The 22,631-nt window shown below is 36.8% G+C and overlaps 1 protein-coding gene across 11 annotated transcripts in view; it reads left to right on the top strand.

Moving 5' to 3' along the window:
• The window catches only part of atos (atossa), a 519,662-nt gene that overhangs the window by 343,051 nt on the left and 153,980 nt on the right, over positions 1 to 22,631 (top strand). The window contains exons 1-2 of one of the 11 annotated variants that reach the window (XM_067776013.1): positions 13,321 to 13,555; positions 17,946 to 19,187. The exons of 3 other annotated variants lie outside the window; for them this stretch is intronic. The gene's annotated coding sequence lies outside the window, so the exon portion shown is untranslated. 7 more of the 11 variants (XM_067776016.1, XM_067776010.1, XM_067776014.1 and 4 more) reach the window with 7 other exon arrangements.

Below are 22,631 nucleotides of genomic sequence, written 5' to 3'. Positions count from 1 at the left end.
GGGGCTGTTCAGGATTTTGAGGTCCGCAGTGCGCTGCTACACTCCATTTTCCACAGGTATATGAATTTTAGGCCAGAAAGTTATCGACATACCTTTGGATTTAAGGAGTTGTGTAGCGCAACAACCGAGGGCTTGTCAGCGCAAATAACTGCTTCTTCAACCCAATTTTCGGCTTTATCTACCTGTGGCGAATTCAGTTTATTTAGCAGGCGGAGCTCTGGAGACCCTTATGTTGAACCGTGACGACCTCAAATAGATTTAATGAGTCCATAGTGTTACCAAAAGTTTACTGTAGGGTCAAAACGAAGAGCCAGGACATATGTTATAAAATAGCTTCATCCGCTTGGCAAGTACAAAAAGCTTTCTAGGACATATGCTACTTGCTGTTTCTACATCTGATAGCCATGTCACTCCATATAGTTGGAGTCTTAGTTCTGCGAGCGCAGGACACGAACACAGTACGTTTCTGCCTACAACCCGTACTTCTTACAGCTGCTATCTGACGAGCCTTAATTTAAAAGCATGTTATTCTAGAAGGCTGTATCCAGTCAGAATACCAATCATGAGCCTGTAGTCTTCTCTTTTCAGTGATAAGACCTACACATACTTTGAACTGGCCTGTCAATAAAGACCTCGCATTGACTGAATGTGTCTATACTCATAAGACCTGCAAATTATTTTCCAGTCTTTGCAGCCCCGCTTGTTCCTGTTTTGTTTGACCATGTGCAACTATCTCTGGTTAGGATGTCTACGGTACAAGCTCGAGGGGTACTCCATTTTTAGCTAGCTCATCCGGTTTCCAATATATATATATTAGGGTGGGTAAAATTTTATGGGGAAAATTGGGGGAAAAAACTTCAGGTGGACATCCAGTTTCTGAATCTATGGGTCATACTGAGTAATATTGTCCATGGGACCATAGGTCTGAAATGAATTTCGATAGCCTCCCTTATTTTGTTAGAAATCTTTATATTCCCATCCGAATAGCGGCTCTCACAAATAAAATACATGAAAATAAATGTTAAATTCGGATTCGGATTGGGATATAAAATTTTCGAACAAAATTAGGGAGGCTCGAAATTTATTTCAGACCTATGGTCCATGGACGATATTACTCAGTATGACCCATAGATTCAGAAACCTGTACAGGATGTGCCTTTTCAACAATAAATTTAAATTTGACCCATATATAAATATATATTTATTCATTTCTTTCTTTATATATATATTTATCCTTTTTCCGATTGGATTGCTTACACTCTTAACAAATTTTTAGATGCTGTGCTATGCGAGATATTAGTTAGACAAACAAGTACATATGTATATGTATATCTTTCCATTTACCGCACCCTTAGTACCGGCCTTTGCCTATTATCGTCAGCCTATCTTATCGGTTGTGACCAAACTTCTGGAGGAATATCACCCTAACCTTCTTGTCCAGCCTGGATCCAACCTAGAGCAATTTCACCAAACTTCTTCATATTAATTCCCCACCATACTCCTCTATATGAGTGGTGCATTTAACACAAAAAGCTGAATCCGGCTCATATCTGCCTTTCGAGCCAGGAACGAAAATGCTGGAGTGCCCGTGACTCACAAAGCTAATTGTGTATAGCTTCTGTATCGGCATTGGACTCAAGGCCCCGCTTTTTCGAACCAGCACCAATCCACTTCTCTGTGGACGAAATGTCTAGCGATTTCAATCAGACCAGAATTCCAAAGAAGAGGACTGGCTTGGTGACACCCCCCAACATTTGCTTACTGTACCGATTAAATCAACAAATTGGGTTTATTTACGGACTTTCTGTAAAATTGGTCACCATAGGGTTAATTCAACCAAATTTTCTCTCAATTGAATTAGTAATCTCAACAGAAGAGATACTGTTGGTCTCCAGTTAACAATATTCTGTAAAAAATACAGCTTCTCAATCAAAATAAGTAATTTTTCTGTTAAAGGAACTGATTTCATTGGTCATTTCAACAGCGATTATGTGGCAATATTATGCAACACCATCAGCCAATTTTAAATTTCTGTTCCATCAACAGCCTTCAAATTTATTCTAATGTTGACGGAAATCTGTTCAACAGTACTCTTAGGGTGACAGTTATAATTGTTAAATTAACAGATATTTTTTTGTTGATTTGAATGATGAGACAGTTAAATCATAATCAAAAATTTGTGCTAAGTTAATTAACAGAAATTTCGCTTAAATTTAGCAGCTTTTTTCTTTTAGTGCTGCTTGACCGCATAATTCAGACCACCTGATCACGGCGCCCAGGTGCCACTGACAAGCAATGACAGGTTCCTACTACAACATAACTTGGCAGCCCTCTAGGTTCTGAGGCAAGTCGTTCTTAACCACGACCCATGGTAGGGAAGAAGGACACCTCCTTTGTGGTGTACCACTTCTCACCTTTCTCTGAGCTATCCCCACCACCTTGATGTGGCCGTGCTGCGGCTCAGCAACTTGCTAATGAATTTTATCAGACTTAAATCGATCCGACCTAGCCTAAAAATGGACGTATTTAGTTGCTAAACCCGTATTCGAACTTACTATAACTTGGACCACAATAAAGGCCAAACTTACGATGCGATTTTAAGGGTCAATGTTCTTTTAATAGATTATATTTAAGTTCTACTACACTGTTTATTCTTCAGTTTCAGGAATGTATGTAAAAATGAATGTAGGTACTCTTTGTACCACCCCGTTGTTGTTTCCATTTTGCCTCTGAATTTTGTGCCTTTTCATTTTCCAACCATATCAGCTGTGTAACGCAAACTGAACTGTTGACCGTCTGCACCAGCTACGAAGGCACTTTAGCTGTCGATATCAGCGTCAACGTCGTGTTTAGATACCTTACACATACATAGATCACATGCACGAGTACCCTGCAAAAAATAGTGGGACTAATCCCTAAAGAGAGCGGTCTCCGATTGTTCTCTTATATCTACATTGGGACATAATTGATCCCATCCAGTCCCTCTAGGGTACAGCTGAGATTAGTCAGGTTGAAATCTATGTAAGAAACATAAAAGAAAGCGGCAACAAAGTGAGTTAAATAAAGAAGATTATAGGTGATTGATTCAAATTATTTAAGAAAAATGCTGAGCCCTATATCAAATCTAAATGACTTGCACCATATGTTCCATTATCGCCAACCCATATCTCTTGGAATGAGTTGGCGACTTAATAGTTTTATTACATAGATGTACATATCTAACAATTTTTTGTAAATTCTAATATTGCATTTAAAATGTACATAACCATATACCATACGAAAACTAACAATATTTCACCAGAAAATAGATTAATCTTCATTCGCTCCCATACGGGTACAAAGGGGATTGGTCCAATCGTTTCCGTTCGGGTGTAAATAGTGTGACTTATTTTGTTTTGTTAATTTTCCGACAGGGTGTATATGATGTGTAAATGATGTATATTAGAATGATTTTCCGTCGTTCCTTGTCAAATTTGGTTTCGAGACAAACCGGTTTCGGCGTTGGTCAGTGTTGATTTTCGTTCTGATCTGTTGTTGTCGTTTGGCCTGTATTTATAGTTCGTAGATACATGAGCAGGCATTGTCAAAATTGATGCTTGTGTATATTTAGTTATGTGTATGTGCTGTGTTCATTCAGAACCCAGGGTGGTTTTTACTGATCGATTTGTGTGGCTCACTGAGGCAGGTAAAAGTCCGTAATTTGAGTCGTTTGACCTTCTTTGTGGGTTTGTTGTTTAGGTGCGTTAATTGTTTTGTGCTTATTTGTTTTTGTGTTTGTCTGTTGTACCTGTGTGATTATTTTGTTTCTTGTAAACAAGTTTTAAAGGCTCGAATATTGTCAGAAATTGTGTTTATCTATTTGTTTATTATTCTACCGTCGAATGTTTTCTGTTTGTAGATTTACATGTTTTCGAGTACGTTGAGACGTCGGCCTTTTGGTTGTATGTGAAGGACCCTAACTGTTTTATTGATGTTTGCTGGGGAACATTTATTTTCGACCACGTGGTTCGTGAAGTTAGACTCTGGTATAATATTTGGATTCCGTATTTTTTGTTGTAATCTCTTATGTGTTCCCTGTAACTATGTTGGCATCCGCAGGTAAGCTTTTATACGCCGTGGCTGCTAAACGAATCCTCTGAGTTAGTGTTAGTTCTTAGTTTTCGCCCTAGATTGTTCGATGTTTTGAACTCTGTGTTAATGTTGTATTTTATTTTTTTAAAGAAGTTTGTGCTTTTCCAGTATATGTCATGGTCGTCCAGGTGTTTTTATTTTCCTTTTCATTATTTCTTTTTGGTTCTCCATGCGTCCTTCTGAGCTTATCTACTAGTGCTTTTTTATATCCGTTGTTTGCAGCAGTGTTGTATATGACTTCAAGCTCTCTTACTCTCTCTAAACCAAATTTGACAAGGGATGACGGAAAATCGTTCCAACTTACATTCAATAAGTTTCTTCATAGGGCATGCTCAAACGAAAGGGAACAGTTCAACGCATACAAAAAGATCGGTAATTCTTTACTTTAGTTCACAACTGCTAAATCTCGTTCAAAATTATCGGTAGAGGTGTCAAAAGACACGGCTTTGACCCAGGATAACGAATCCGAAAGCGGGAATTGAAAATTTTATTTCAAGAAATCTAAACTGGCATTAGTCGCATACTCCTTTGCGTCTCGTCCTAGACTAATCGCATTTTTTGGTGGGTAGTATACATGTGGGATGTGTACTTATGTACCTATGTGTGGCTTTAATTTACTTTGCAAGACCTGGCGACGACGACTTGCTCTGTCTCAAGATTTGTTGCTGCTTTACAAACTACGGTTGAGCACATGCGTATTTGTTTGTTGTTGGTTTGAGTCATTTTGAAATGATAAAAGAAAATGTTGTTCTGCTGTTTGGCGAGATAGTTGAGCACACAGACTTTTGTCTGTCTCTCGAACTATATAAATATGTCTCCAAAAACTGTTTATATTGACATTTGTCGCTATGTTCACATCATGACGGAACGATACAAGGTGGCAGCATGGTGACATACCTACAAACATAAATAAAAATTCCATGTATTTTGTTTTTGTAAATTCGATGGGCAAATGTCAAAATCGTACTGCGCCGAAAGTTGATGTATCAAATCAAATAATCAGCTGTCCCATGCTGCCACCTTGTATCGTTCCGCCATGGTTCACATCTACATATTGTCGGTCAGCTGGACCTTGCCATAACGGGCAATATTTTGAAACGCGACAAAATAATACAAACAAAACACACGAAATGAAAAGAAAAAAATTGAGGAAGAAATTGTATGAGACAGGTTTTCGTAATAAATCGTCTGACAATCTATACATCCATCCGTTTTCTCGTATACTCAATAGTTTTTGTTTTTATCTCCCATATACATATGTATATATATATATATATATACTTACTTATCTAGTCATCGAACAAGCGCATCAGCTGTGCGGGGCAAAAACAAATCGATAACGATCAACAAACCTTACCTACCACTACTAATGCAGCTAAAGGAACATAACAAAGAAAATCACCCATACAAATGTAGATGTGTACATACATATCTACCTATTTTGGAAAAGTTCATACATATACTTGTACATAAATACAAAGTCAACATATCTTTTTGTTGTGAGTTTTTCTGCACTTCATTGGGAGCAGCACATCCATATACAATGCTATAATTTTTCTTTCGTGATATGAATACTCAAAAAGTGCTACCGTTGTAATTTGATAATTTTGTTATTGGATTGACAGCACGGTTGCCACTTTGGTCCATTTGGACATGAAATGGTCCTCTCCAAACTCGTTTGGTGTGGTGATTCCATTTTTTCAATGTTGGCCATTTTCGGGAAATAACCATGATTTTGGGATGGCAGCATATATGAAGGCTTGCAATTAAAAACAGTCTGTATGCCATTTGTAACAAATTTTATTCGGTTCTATCCTCGTTGCAAAAAATATTTACATAATGTTCCCGAGATAATCACGCAGCCGCTGCATTGAAAAAATTTACTAACCTCTCCTAAGGGACTCCTTTATTAGGGTACGTTCATACGTTCCTTGTTTTGACGGGTGGTTCTGTTCTTCAAACGTCGGTCCATTGCTTTTCTCGGCAGGCAACAGGAAGTGTTCGTAATTTTTTTATAAATGTCCCTCATTTGTTTATGTTATAAAAGTTTTTTTTGTTTTTGAGTAAAAAAAATTGTCTTAAATGAAAGTTTATGGGATCCCCAGAGCATTTTCATGACGAATTTTTTTTTAAATCCGCAAGTAAAAGTAAAGACCGGGCTTCTATTTTATAAGTCCGAAAATAAAAATTAAATCCGGATCTTGATTTTCTAAGGACAGAATAAAATTCCAGCCGCATAACCAAGGAACGGCTAATCCAAATGAAATGAATTTTTAACCAACCGATTCTCTTCTTCACGTAAAATTTGTGTTACTAATACAGGAGATTTGTCTTCGAAAAACCATAACGAACTCTCATAGTACTATACTTATACTTTTCCATAGTAAATTTTCACCTGTTTTTTCGGTATAAAGTTTGCTAAAAATGAGATATTGCCTTGAAATTTGAGACCCCGCTTTCTGTTGAAACAAGAAGGATTCGGTATGAAAAAAAATTAAATAACTGTAGAAGTGATAAATATTAATGCATTATTGCACTCCGATTGACTTGTAAGCTTAAGGTTTTTCCAAAAAAAGCTAATCAATAACATCATTAAAAATTGTCCAAATTGCCTAAAATGTTTCCTCAATCCAATCAAGAGAAGGCAGAACATACAGAAGAAATTACTCCGCACAAAATTGGTATATGTACCTTAAAAAAATTTTACCCGAGGTGATATAATAAGCTTCGAAAAAAAAATTTATGTTATAAGAGGAAGGAGCAAGTGAAGAACCATGTGGGCCCTTTATGTTGGGAATTAGTGCCAGTTAACGAAAAAGAAACGACACCTTTATTAAATTGTAAAAATCGTGTAAACAGTTAAGTACTGATAATTTTTTAATCGATTAAAACGATTTTTTTGAGAATCGAATCCAAAAGGTCTATTCTCCAAAAAATCTAATCGAAATCAGCCCTCAAAGTACAGAATCATTCTTAACACAAGCATGAAAAAAATTACTGTTAAAGCTTTCAGCTCCTTTCGAACCCGTGATATATTTTAATAAATTTTATTAATATCCTGGATAGGCATGAATTCTTTGTAGCATGAAACCTTTATGCAGGTATAATTCTATTTTTTTGGTTTCCTTCCTTTTTTCTTTCTTTTGTTGGGTTTATTGCGTTATTGGTGCTCTTTTGTTGCCTTGCTTTGATTGCGAATAATTTAACAACAGAATTTCCGCACAAGGATTAATTTCAATAATATTTCTAAAGATATTCAGCTATTTTCGAAAAAAAACACCACTTGGCATCTAAATCTCCATACAGTCTGTTTGCAAGTGCTTGTTGTATTTTGAGAGGGGAAGGGTGTTACACACAAATACTCTAAGTTGTGCGACACCATATTCGGTAATACCTAGGTCCACACCTTTCTGATAAACTGGGCTGTATTCAGGAACACACATATACATACATACATATGTACATACAAGTGTATGCATGTATGATGCTAAATTTTAAATGAATTTTCTTACCAAAATTTCGTGTTTAAAATGCGTTGTACTTTAATCTACGGGTAGCATGAAAAATACATATTTGCATATGTATATATGTTTTATGAACCCATATTTATATCTCAAATGAATACATATCCCTTATACAATCATTCATAACTATATATATATATATATATATATATATATGCAGGTATATATATATATATATATGTATATATATATATATAAATTTATATAAGTACCTAAGTAAGTAGATGCTTTTGTCTTTGCAAAGAAACCATATGATTTGTGTTTATTTCGTTTCAGTTTGTTGTAGTTGCCCTTCCTACATCTCTTGTTATCTGTCAAAACCCCATGCCGAGCAACATACAACTCTTATCAGTCGTACCTACACGTACATTAGACTGGGTCGAAAAAAAAGTTGCTAATGTCCGCCCCTAAATTTGAAGATTATGTTGAGAGGGTTTCGGAAAAATTGTTTATAATTTTGTTTGATCCTTCGAAATATAGCCGAAAAGGTTTTTTCGTTGTAACTTGGTTATTTGACGTCCGATTTTTAAGATTGATATGCCATTATTTTGGCCTTGAGATGCTTCACATTTCCGTTTAATGTCCTTTTAAGCTATGAAGTCGTTTTCACATGATTAGGTCAGCTAAAAAAATTTTACCCCCCCCCCCCCCTACCCCTACCCCCTACCTGTTGTTTCGTATTTATAATAATAACGCTATGCGACAAAATCAACTTTTTTCTGGGTATTGGACAAAACAAACTTTTGTAGAGATTGAGACTTAAGTAAACAAAGTACTATCTCCGTTTTTCGAACTAAACCTCCAAAAAATAGATATCGGCTTACGAAGTTCGAAGTTCGAAATTCTACATTTCAAAATTTTATTTTTTTGTTAACGCGTTCAGCAAATTGAAATAGGGGCGGACATTAGCAACTCTTTTTTATTTGTATGGGGACCAACCCAGTCTAACGTACATACCTCGGTAGCACACTCTCACTCTCGGACTGGTTTTGAATTGCGTTTGAGCAACATGTTCCTATTGTTTGCATGTTGAAACAGTGTTCAAACCCGACAACTCGTTGCTGCTGATTGTTGGGCTATTCTTCTTCGTTGCCGGTTGTGTTATCAAATAGTTGCTATATCATAATACACTTTTCAAACCTTTTTCAGTTTCATACATTTATGTCCAGCTTTTCAGTGCATGTTTAAGCTCCATCTAAAGTTGAGTAGAGTTTAACCTTGCCACTTTGTGCGATAACATAAAATTGTGTGCCCATCTCAAATTAACTGGCCAAAGTGGCAGGGTTAAACTCTAGTCGACTTTAACTGTACCTTAAACTCGCACTGAAAAACCAGGCCTAAAGAAAACGTATTCATACACCATCCGTTTTCAGGACCAAAATCAGGCAACAATTTTCCCTATCTGATCCCCGCCTAATGTATTGGTTTGTTAAATTATTTCGTATGTTTTTAGTTTTAAATCTCACTCTCTTACTTCTACATAGGATTCTCAATGTTTTTTTTTTTCTCTCTGTAACTTCAGTTCCTTATATCACTCTCAGTACATTTATACCTACATAGATACTTGTTGTGTTGGGTTTATTTTGCTTCCACTACTCGAATTGCGTCGTATATTTCTTTTGCACTTTTTCTATTACAAATTTTTTTTAATAGGGGTTTAACTTTCCCTCTAAGTGAATTTTTTGTCTAGGTGTCATGTTCTAAATTTGGTCGCTCCAAAGCCACAGAATAACATTTATAACATGTAAAAGTGGGAGTGTGTTGGTTTTTAGCTCATTAGCGAAACATCTCGTTGGTTGGCTATTGCCAAGCATCAAAGAGGTTTAGGACTCATCCTTGACCCTTGAAAACTAACTTAGGGTCAGGTATATGTTCTAGGTACTTCCTTTCTATAGGTAATATGTTTGATAATGATATACTAATCTAATATATATAGAGTAACAATAACCCAACAATTTTGGGGTAGAGGGCCTATTCTGTCTTGTGATAGGTACATTTTACTCGAAATTTTGAACATTCCAATATTTTTACAAGGATGCTTGAAATGTTAACACGTCCATTGTAACCGCAGTTATTACTTCATTAAAAAATTTAACAAATATCAATTTATTAATTTTTATTTACCTTTAAATTGACCAACATTCATAAGAATGGTCATCTCTAAACGCTGCCTTGTACCTGCGGTATTTAAACTTTTTCTGTGCAGCGCAGGGTGCATTTCGCTCTCTCACACTCCCAACATATCACATTTAATTACATCGCAGGCTGCCATATTAAAACTAATTTGACAAAAGATAACACGTTTTTTAACTTTCCACTGCCCAAACATCCCCTTGGCCCATAAACTATGCAACTGTCAAACTTTTTCTAAAAATTATAATAAGTTATGGAACTAAAGAGGACTATTTGTCGCTAGTTCAGATATGCCATTAATCCGATCCACTATTTCAGAACTATTGTGATTTAAAAAATGAGTTTGGATCACGGATCGTAACACGTAATACGGGCCCTGGTTACAATACACATTTTTGGAGTGTTCTTTGATGTCGCATAAATATATAAAATAGTGGTCACCGAAATCGAAACTGTCATTGTGTCGATAAGAGTAAAATTATCGTAATGATTCGTTGATTAACAAGCTAAGAAACGAGACGTAAAAGTGCTCCTACTTTATTGCTTGTGACAAAAAATTTAAACAAAATTGGTTGCGAACAATTAAAACATTAATTGGCGTTTGCTTGTAAAATATCTTCTTTGAAATGAGCCCTTTCGATGTTGCTACTCTAATTGTTCAGCGACTACTAAGCGAGAGATAATAATAATATACATAGAAAGATATTAATAATATACATACATATGTGATATGTGAACGCGAAGGACTATTGGCATTTTCTTTTCTGGAAAAAAATTTACCCTTATATTGCACTCTTAGACTTTTGAGCCATATCTCATTAGTTGACGCCCTGTGATATAAAATATCATCAAGTTCCATTGTCCATCTTGGATATGAGTTTACATTTTGGCAACTAGTACACCTGGAAATCTGTTAATGTTACAGTTGCCGTGGAATGGTAACGAATTGCCGTGCACTTTAATTTAGAACATATTTCGATGCCACAAAAATCTTTCAAAATGGGCCTGAGCTCTCTCGTATGGATGTTGTATGGAATGTTTGTTAACATAAACTCCAAAAGAACTTTGATAGTGGTCCAGATTTGATCTGAAATTTATAAAATGTTTACGTTAACTGCTCAATGCATCTGTTTTAGATGAATTCTCAGTAGTTGAGACAACAAGCTCACAGGTAATCTTAAATTTTGACCCAAACCCGTTCCAGGTAGTGTAGCTAAAGTATGTATATTCTTTGAAAGTAGTTCGAAAACCTTAACGTATTATTAGTAACTCTTCGTACCAATCCCTGGTCCCATTCTTAGCCATTATTGAGGACTTTAACTGTCTATGAAAACGTTTTAGGGTCATTTTATGTGCTGACATCCCAGAGATTTGTCAATTCCGAAAACAAATTTGATGTAAACTGTGAGCTCTGATCCGTAGTTAAGTTACATGGAACACCAAAACGCGAAATATATTCACTAAAAAAACGGTCTTGCAATAGTTACTTCTGAAACGTTCCTTTTGGTTTCTGACAACTTTTACATTATTTAGACCAGCGATCAGCAAAATTGAAACCGTTACTGTGTTAGCAAGAGCAACGAGCCAAGACATATGTACGCATATTTTCTAATTCCCAGCTCAAATAAACGACAGCATCCTCCCATGTTGCTACGACGCTTGCTCAGCGATAACTAAAGTGAAGAGAATAATTTTATGTGTGAGCTGAGCGCGAATAATTATTTCACTAGTTGACGACCTTTGATTTAGACCATACATTATTGTTTATTCATATTTGGCCCAAAAGACCTTTTAACTATATCGCACCTTTTCTTTAGTAGTAGGTATGGAGAATGTTTGAGCGTGGAATTCGGTCATGAGGTTTTTACTGCTTGAAGACCAAGCTAAACTGGGCCCGCATCGTGTTTTACGATCACGGATCGAACCCCGTTTTCACTCAAGCGATAGATATGAAACGGTCAATCTTTTTTTTGAAAATGACAATCAATTATGGATATTATGAGCACGAATTGTCCCTATCTCACATATGTGATTCACTATGCTGGATCTATTGTGATTTCAAAAATTGTTTTCGATCACGGATCGTAAAACACGATACGGGCACTGATTGGCTGATTGCTTTACTGAATATCTGTCGCTACACTAACACGACATGTAGGTTCAGCCGAATAGTTTTCGTAGCTCTCGAGTGCACCATTGATCTACGAGAAGCTTTGGTGCCAGAATGGGCAATTTCGTGTAACTTATCAAACATTGTTTTCCGAAAGATTTATAGAGCAAATGTTCTCAGGATTCAAGGGGTTGATAAGCAGAATTCGCAGCTTCTGTAACCCACCTGTTCATGTCACCCACGCGAGGCGAATCCCGTTAGAATATATCATACACATATTTAGCAGGCGAGGCTGTGGCGACCACAAGTTCCTCATGGCACTAGGGGGTGGGGGTGGCCTAGAAAGCTCAATGTAGTTATATTAAAGCGTTCCCGATTAATGGTGCTTGTTACCGGCTCTGTATTCGGCAAAGGACCATCACTATCGATAACACTGCCCATAAATCCCCCAGCGGGTTAGGGGGTCAGAATATACGAATATACCCGCGGTAGGTATGCCTGTCGGAAGAGGCGACTAAGATATCCGATTCAAGGGATTGTGTAGCGCTACCCTTTCAGGTTGCCAGCGCAAAATACAGCTTCTCCAAACCCAATTGTCAACCTCACCTATCCGTGGTGAATCCTGTTTCATTAACAGCCGAAGCTCTGGCGACCCCGAACTCCTCATGGATCTGGGGGGTGGGACGGCGGGATGGCCATGTGGCATGTGGTCATAACAAATCGTTCCCGAAATGGTCGGGCTTGGTACCGGAACGTACCGGATCTGCATCCGGCAAAGGTCCATCAACATTGATAACACTCCCCAAGGCGTTCGGGGAGTTTCCTTATCGCTACAACAACAACACTACCCATAAACCTTCGGGTAGTGTCTTTCTCGCTACTACACCAAGAACAGTCAATGGGCTGGGACTGTCTCCTGAAATTTCGCACCAGATATTAAGATTAAGCAGAGGTATTTCGTACCGTTTAGGATTTTGAAGTCTCATATATATTTTATTTTGTCCATTTAAAAAAAAAAATTGGTCGCCAAAAAAATTAAGTATGGCTACCTTGATGACGTTTCTCTCTTAAAAATAAAGAAAATCCACAATAACAAGTCTCTGCGTCTGCGAGTTGAATATGAAAATATTTCAACACCACTTATCGCCTTTTATTAGAACTCGTTCATTTATTTTGTTATTATAATTGTGTTTGAATTTACTTTGCTTGCTGTTTGCTCGTATAAATGGATGTTTACATAGAGTGTTACATATAAATTTGCTACGTGGAACATGTATTAAAACATATGGGTATACATATATATATGTATGTATGTATGCAATTGTAATATACATAAGTAAATTTTCCTACTTGGTTGCTTTGGTTTGTGTGGCACTGGTCTCCTCGCTCAGCTGTTTAGAAAGTCAATTCTTTGCTTTTGGAATTCAGTCGAATAGATACATCGCTAGTGACAACAGCGTTGACCACAGTCGTGAGGAAATAACAAAAGAAGTTTTGTTGCAGTGTAGCGCTGAGTGGTCTTAAGTTGATGGAGAGAGTGTAGTGCAGTGCAGTGCTTTTGAGTTTGAAGTGACCAGTGCAACTGGATTTCTTCGGTGGGGTATTTGAGTGTCATGTGCGATACAAGAATTTTGAATCTTCAGATATTTTCGAAAAAGTAAATAAATCAAACAAAATAATCGTATTTGAAAACACTAAAGTGCAAATCAAAAAGCGAACAAGTCAAACAGTTCGACTTTCCTTTGTTTGCTGAGTGAAAAAAATATACAAAGCATCAAAATCACTGCCAGCAGAGCAGCAGGAGCAATGGCACATCTTCAACCTAACGCCCTAACGCGTATTCGTTTGCTCATATGAATTTATGCTAACTTGACGCCCAAACAACAAAAAACAACAACTGCGAATAGCAGAGCATATTCACCTCCGGCGTAACAGCAACTAACAGAAACGATTTTGAGATATTTGAGTGAGTGTAAGTGAGCAATGTACGTCATTTGTATGTATGCCTATGTTGCAGACACTCAATTCAATTCATACTCGTTACATACATACATACGTTCATATATAAAGCACGTTTGAAAGGAAAGGAAAATTCAATCACAATTTAGTGCGACACCAATTCAGTTGGCAAGCAAATTGAGTGCAGTGCATAATAACGGATCGTAATAACGGTTGCTCGGTAACAGTGAAATGCTGTGATTTTAACAGAGCAGTGCATGACCATGACAGACAGGCAGAGAGTGCATAGCAGCCCCATTTGTGTGCATTAATTTTGAGGGAGGTGTGTCTGCAATAGTGCCAACGGACAACAGGCAACTTTATACCCACATACATATACATATAAAACCACATGAATTTTAAACACATTATTAAAAACCAAAAAAATTCTAAAGAGAAAAAAAATCGCCCGAAATCACGTAGATACATATCTATGTATGTATGTATAAGTATATGTAAATAACAAATGTTGTTTTTTTTTAAACCACAAACCTCAATTTCGCCAAGGGCATTACTTCCCAAACTTTTCTTATATAGCGAGGGGGCTGGTAAAATGGATTTTTAAAATGTATATTTATTTTATTTGTCTCACTGTAGCTCTGCGGCATGAGAATTCGTATACCCTTTCTAATATACCCTTTCTAACCCCAGCGGGTTAGGGGATCAGAATATACCCGCGGTAGGTATGCCTGTCGTAAGAGGCGACTAAAATACCAGATTCAAGGGGCTGGGTAGCGTAACCCTTCAGGTTGCCAGCGCAATATATAGCTTCTCCAAACCCAATTGTCAACCTCACCTATCCGCGGCGAATCATGTTTCACTAACAGAAGAGGCTCTGGCGACCCCAAGCTCCTCATGGAACTTGGGGGTGGAGAGGGAGGGAATGGCCTGAAGGTTTAATGTGGCCACATAAATCGTTCCCGAGATGGTCGGGCTAGCCACTTAATGGTGCTGTGGTACCGGAGCGTACCGAGTCTATATCCGGCAAAGGACCATCACATCGATAACACTCCCCAAAGCCTTCGGGGAGCAACCTTATCGCTATAACAACAACAATATCGGCGACTCCCGTCTATGCAATTCGTATACCCTTTTAACATTAGCATGTCATTGGAGGTGGCGCCCCGCCACACGTAGCATTTTACAAATCGTGAGAAATATCACATATCTACTTGCTTTTACAGCAAGAGCGTCCAGCCACACACTGCAGATTTTAGGATACACCTTTTCTCAACATGCCATGCACTGCAGACTTTGGGGTATGCTTTTTCTTAACATCGCCCACATTGTAAACTAAATTCCTTCAGAAATATCCACCGAAGATGCATGGTAATAGGGCTATGAGACAGTGCTTGTAGAATAGGTTATCTTGCCACTGCTAGAACAGCAGGGTTATAACTGTCTCAATTGACTCGCGGAGTTTCCAGAGGAAGTAATCTAAAAATCTTTTTAAAGAGACAATCTTCAATTAGGCTTAGACATAAAAAATGATGCACATACCAATACTTGAAATCTTTGCTAAATTGCGGATACTTGTTGCCTATTCGTAATACATAGGTCGTGTCCGTTTCGAAATGCCGGATTTCTGTCCCCTCAAGCATGTAAGTACGTGGTATCAGAAAGCTCTGCATCGTCAAGGAAACATTGTGTTCATAACTAACACTTTATAATGTCAAAGACATGTTGAGCATGTCATTAACCCAGTACCGTTTCATTGGGCGCCATTCTGTTTCTAAAGTTTGGTAGATTCCTTTCTTTTGAATTAACCGATCAAACGTTTTCGTTAGACAATCCTGCTGTAATGTGCAGAGCCCAAATTGGGTCATAATTAAGCTGACACAATGTTGACGTTACTGGGAACCCTCCAAGTTTTTATTTCTTGAATGTAGTCCCCTTTACGACTATTACAAGTGGTCATTAGTACAAATAGTTTACGATACCAGTTTTTTTAACCATACTTTGTTATTCAAATTGGTAACACTGGAAGGTTTACAGTAACATCCGTCGGTTTAATACGAAACTTAAACCACATAATTAATTATCCCTTCTACTTTGCTAAAGTTTTTCAACCATCAAACATTCGTAGCTTTTTGGTACTCCCTGTTTTCCTACTATCAACCGCGTTTTCCTTTGTTTTGGTTCTTCCTGCTTTTCAAGGGATTTCAAATGATGTTATTGATAAGTTCATTTTATTACCACTTTTGAGGGAGTGCTGAATGTTGTAGTATTTTGCGCTGCATGTTCCTGTCACCTACCATCGGCAGTTAAATTGGTATGGCAAAGTCATGGCGTAGTTGTTAGCGTCCGATATCATTCCCGTCGAGAATTCGAAGATTCGATCTGGCGCTTATTTCTGTCTTTTTGATCGCAGCAATTCATTTTCGGACCACATCATTTCAAATTATCACTTAATCCATTGAAGTTTAGTGTGTGCGAGGCCAAAAGCGGATGATCTTGTCTCACGTTTATGCTTGTCCCGAAAACATGGAGTAGAAGGGAACGTGATATCTGTTAATTATTTCATACAATGTAAGTAATGAGTTTGGTAAGGATTGCTGAGCAGCGCTGATGATACACGTTTACGAGATGATCGAGGTTCTTATACTTCTTCTTGTGGCGATAAAGTCACTTTCTTAGGAATTGGAAAGCGATATTGACATTTATACTCCTTTGACGCGTATTGATTTGTAGATGCTACAGGTGGACGAGGCGCAGATAGCTTTACAAGCGAACAGCAAACATTAGCTATATTTTTTTTTTGCATCTATATACATATACGCTTAAATTTTATATGGACTGCTAAGCGTTAAACTTTATCTACGCTTCTGAGATTGCTGCGCAGAAAATTAGTATTCCTAAATACTGGGATGCAACTGAAATATGTGTCTATGTTTCATTCAACTCTACACTACCTGTATGTATTACCTCTACAAATGGTGTGTGTCCACTATTCACCGCAACCCATTCAGCTATAGGTTATAAACAGACATATAACAGAGGTTTGTGACTCCGCTTTTCGGTTGTTCGGATGTTCTGTAGCTAGTTATTTAACCACTGCCGCTAGATGGGTCTCCTAAACAGTATATAAGTGAGGATAAGCGTTTTTATTACCCGCAAACATAGACGTATATACGTGTAAAAAAACACGGCTATTGTTGAAGACTTAACGGGATGGTGAGTAGTAATATCTAGCCCAGAACATCCCGTATGACGTAACCATTCTTTACATGAGACACTTCCAGGAGTGTGATCGTCTTAAATGTATATTTTCTCCGCAGACGCATCGGGTTCAGATTGCCAGGTATAGGGCTAGGTTCAATACATTCGCGCAGAAAGAGGGTTTGGAGCTGCTGCAATGTTAATTGCTTTTGACAGATAGTTGTTAAATTAAATTGACAAAAGAAACTCGGGTTGTTAACTCTACCCAACAGTCTTCGGTACACAGTTTGTGAATTCCTGACCCAAACCTTTGGCAACAGAGTACAAACGTGTATGTATGTATTTATGTACCTCTAAACAAGTTACTTGTTGGTATAAAATTTATCGACATGCGAACGTATGCAAGTGTTTATCCGCAAGCTGCGAGTGTGTCGTCGTTGAAAGTGCAATAACGCTCATCTAATATTTCGGAAATAGCATTAACATGCATTTAAATGGATAGTGCTAAAAAATAATTTTTTTTAAATAATAAATTGTGTTTCAGGAATTGTTTTAAAAACATTTTAAAAATACATACCTAGCACGTATAAAACAACCGAATGATAAATCGTCTTAAATCCGATTGCTTTCGTCGTTATGGTATAATTTTTGTGTTAGCACTTAAACCCTTTCGAGCATGTGCGATACGCGTTTTCACACTTAGAACGACGATATATGCGTTAGATATTTTGTAATTTTTCCATTTTGATATACATACATATTCATATATACATATGTATATGCAGATATCAGTCTGACGGTCAGTCGACGAGTTAGTCAAGTATTTTTTCTTTTCTTGCTTTGCTTACAAATTGTCCCCACATTGACGTGAACTATTCGTTTTAACACAGCTCTACATCAGTTGACGTTCAGACGTTCAGTCGCACATTGGATATGGTCGTAAAAGCACTCAGCTGTGGAGTAAAGTAAAAAAATAAATAAAATAATAAAAGTGAACATTTGTGAAAAAAAAACTTATACATACATATGTATAAGTATAAATCACAAGAAAAGTAAAAAAAAAATTATCGATAACACCCATCCAGTCGTTGAACAGCTGATTTAACTGCTGTTTTTAGTCGTGGCAGTCAAGTCGTTTGTGTCAAGTCACATTCATTCAATTATCAACTTTTCGACCGTCGAGTTGTTTGTGGTGATTCTAACTACATACATACATACATACATATAAACAAGTAATACATTTTATAACGTTTAGTTTTCCGCCTCTGACAAAAGACTAATGGAAAATTTTCTGTGCCATAAAGCAAAGGCAGAGTTGAAAATACGACGTATTAAGCAAAAGTGTTGTTTGTGTAATAAAAAAATAATAAGTACTAGCAACAGAAGTATCAGCAGCAGCAGCAGCAGCAAAAGCAATAACAAACGAATAAAAAATTCGAGTGCTAATAAATTACAATATTACAAAATACCTTATGACATAAAAACTAAAAAAAATGTGAAAGTACGTTTAAATAAAAGCATAGTACGAATACCTGTTTCACAGATACAGCAACAACGAGAACAACAACTCATGCATAGATACCATATGACAAATGCATGTATGTATGTACATACAACCTTTCAGTGCCCTTCAATGTAATGAAAAAAAATTCCGTTGAAAAAAAAATCAAAAAATTAACGTGTTTAAAGTGTGTTTCAATTTCACTTGAAGGCCAAACATTTCAACAAAACAAAAAACTTTTCTTACAATTATTCAAGTGCAAATTAAATTTTATGATTTTGGCAAATTCAGCTATTCGTCGTTTGCAACAACAAAATTTAATTTGAATTGTGAAAAAAAAAATTCTACGAAAATTCAAACAAATTCTCATAAATCCATGTGATGCAATAACAAAAAACGCTTTCGTAAATACCAACAATAACAACGATCATTTGCGTTGACACAACAACAACAACAACAAAACTTCATAAACAGCTGTGTATACATAAATTAAGTCGACAATTTGTGCTCTTAGTGATAAAAGTGTTTGTGAAGAAATTTAAAATCCATTAATAATGATTTAAATAAATAAAATTTATAGCAAAGTTTTGCTTTAAAAAAGTTACTATTTGCAGCAAAAACAAAATAACTGGTGTGTATTAAATTTTTTTCACTAAGTATAAAAAATAAGCAATTAATTTTTAGTTCTACTTAAGAAAGTTGAAAAGATAAAGTACACTCAGAAAAAACACCTACCTAAAATGAGGACAACGTTACCAAAAAAAAATTTTTTTTTAAATTGAGCAATATTTCAATGTAATGAATAAGAATTTTTTTTATTATACTCAGTTGCGCAGAGCTCACAGAGTATATTAACTTTGATTGGATAACGGTTGGTTGTACAGGTATAAAGGAATCGAGATAGATATAGACTTCCATATATCAAAATCATCAGTATCGAAAAAAAATTCGATTGAGCCATGTCCGTCCGTCCGTCCGTCTGTCCGCGCCCACTTTTTCTATATCCAAAATTTCGAAAAATCGAAAAAGTGCGATAATTCATTACCAAATACGGATTAAGCGATGAAACTTGGTAGGTGAGTTGAACTTATGACGCAGAATAGAAAACTAGTAAAATTTTGGGCAATGGGCGTGGCACCGCCCACTTTTAAAAGAAGGTAATTTAGAAGTTTTGCAAGCTGTAATTTGGCAGTCGTTGAAGATATCATGATGAAATTTGGCAGAAACGTTACTCTTATTACTATATGTCTGCTTAATAAAAATTAGCAAAATCGAAGAACGACCACGCCCACTTTTTAAAAAAAAATTTTTTTTAATTCAAATTTTAAAAGAAAAGTTAATATCTTTACAGTATATAAGTAAATTATGTCAACATTCAACTCCAGTAATGATTAGAGATGCCACGAATAGTGAATTGGCCGAATACCGAATATTCGGCAACGCTGTCGGCCGAAGCGCCGAATATTCGGCACGAAATACATATGTACATGCTTGTCGGGGCGCGTTAGCTGGATTAAGACAAGTGGACACCTGGTTTCCTGCTTGTACATAACAGATCATGAAACTTTAATAAATCTAAAAATGGGAACTATTGGAACAATGTATCAAACTCCTCAAACCATTCGAAGAGATTACAAAAATAACGAGCTCAGGTATCTGTTGCATCTCTGAAGTGATTCCGCATGCAGTAAATTTATTAAAATATGTGGGAAAAGCAGAAACAGCTGAGAAAGTAACAAATTTAGTAACAATGAGATCTTCACTGCAAGGCAAGTTTGAAAGGCGATTCAGCTTCGATGAAAAAAACAAATATCTGGTTGCTGCTTTTCTGGATCCTCGCTTCAAACCGTGTTTCCCAAGATTGGTTCAAGCAGAAATTGCAAGACAAAAAATTCTTCTAGAAGCCTGAAAATAGTACCGATGACGGTTCTTCTCCAATTCGTAAGAAAAGAGACCTGAATGAAAATGATAGGACTACTGAAATCACGACAGTTTCTGGAACTGCTTTGAGGAAGTCGCTACAAATAATATGCGAAATGCTAATGATGAGGAGGACGTGGAGAAGAATGCTGTGGCAAAGTTTAAAAGTTTGCTAAAGTTTATCTTTCTTCTCCTGGAAGTAGCGTGTATAGTGAGACCTTATTTTCTGATGCTGGTAACATTTACGATGAAAAGCATAATCGTTTACTACCCAAAAATGATGAAAAGCTTATTTTTATATAACATAAATTACCACTGATCAATTTTAAATACTAAAGTGTTGTAATTTGGAAGTAAGTACATAATTTTGAGTAATATAGCGTGTCTTTTTTACATGATTTGGTATTCGGTATTCGGCCGAATAATACGTACTATTCGGCCGAATACCGAATAGCAAAAAAGTGGCCGAATAGGCCGAATACCGAATAGTTGCCGAATATTCGTGACAGCTCTAGTAATGATATGGTGCAACAAAATACAAAACTAAAAGAAATTTTCAAAATGGTCGTGGCTCCGCCCTTTTTCATTTAATTTATCTAGGATGCTTTTAATGCCATAAGTCGAACAAATATTTACCAATCCTTGTGAAATTTGGTAGAGGCTTAGACTCTAGGACGATAACTGTTTTCTGTGAAAAAGGGCGAAGTCGGTTGAAGCCACGCCCAGTTTTTATACACAGTCGACTGTCTGTACTTCCGCTCGGCCGTTAACACGATAACTTTAGCACAAATCGATATATCTTTACTAAACTCAGTTCACGTACTTATCTGAACTCACTTTGTATTGGTGTAAAAAATGGCCGAAATCCGACTATGACCACGCCTACTTTTTGGATATCGAAAATTACGAAAAATTAAAAAAATGCCATAATAATATACCAAACACGAAAAAAGGGATGAAACATGGTAATTGTATTGGTCTATTGACGCAAAATATAAATTTAGAAAAAAACTTAGTAAAATGGGTGTGACACCTACCATATTAAGTAGAAGAAAATGAAAAAGTTTTGCAGGGCGAAATCAAAAGCCCTTGTAATCTTGGAAGGAATACTGTTCGTGGTATTACATATATAAATAAATTAGCGGTACTCGACAGATGATGTTCTGGATCACCCTGGTCCACATTTTGGTCGATATCTCGAAAATGCCTTCACATATACAACTAAGGCCCACTCCCTTTTAAAACCCTCATTAACACCTTTCATTTGATACCCATATCGTACAAACAAATTCTAGAGTCACCCCTGGTCCACCTTTATGGCAATATCTTGAAAAGGCGTCCACCTATAGAACTAAGGCCCATGCCCTTTTAAAATACTCATTAACACCTTTCATTTGATACCCATATTGTACAAACGCATTCTAGAGTCACCCCTGGTCCACGTTTATGGCGATATCCCGAAAAGGCGTCCACCCATAGAACTAAGGTCCACTCCCTTTTAAAACACTTATTAACACCTTTCGTTTGATACCCATATTGTACAAACAAATTCTAGAGTCACCCCTGGTCCACCTTTATGGCAATATCTCGAAAAGGCTTCCACATATAGAACTAAGGCCCATGCCCTCTTTAAATACTCATTAACACCTTTCATTTGATACCCATATTGTACAAACGCATTCTAGAGTCACCCCTGGTCCACGTTTATGGCGATATCCCGAAAAGGCGTCCACCCATAGAACTAAGGTCCACTCCCTTTTAAAACACTTATTAACACCTTTCGTTTGATACCCATATTGTACAAACAAATTCTAGAGTCACCCCTGGTCCACGTTTATGGCGATATCCCGAAAAGGCGTCCACCCATAGAACTAAGGTCCACTCACTTTTAAAACACTTATTAACACCTTTCGTTTGATACCCATATTGTACAAACAAATTCTAGAGTCACCCCTGGTCCACCTTTATGGCGATATCTCGAAAAGGCGTTCATCTATAGAACTTAGGCCCACGCCCTTTTAAAATACTCATTAATACCTTTCATTTGATACCGATATCGTACAAAATAAATTCTAGAGTCACCCCTGGTCCACCTTATGGCGATATCTCGAAAAGGCGTCCACCTATAGAACTTACGCCCACTCCCTTTTAAAAT

This window comes from Eurosta solidaginis, chromosome 3, assembly GCF_040869045.1.
Source record: "Eurosta solidaginis isolate ZX-2024a chromosome 3, ASM4086904v1, whole genome shotgun sequence".
In the NCBI taxonomy this organism is placed as follows: domain Eukaryota; kingdom Metazoa; phylum Arthropoda; class Insecta; order Diptera; family Tephritidae; genus Eurosta; species Eurosta solidaginis.
Note: the sequence above shows the minus strand (reverse complement) of the source record. Positions and strands in the feature narration are given on the sequence as shown.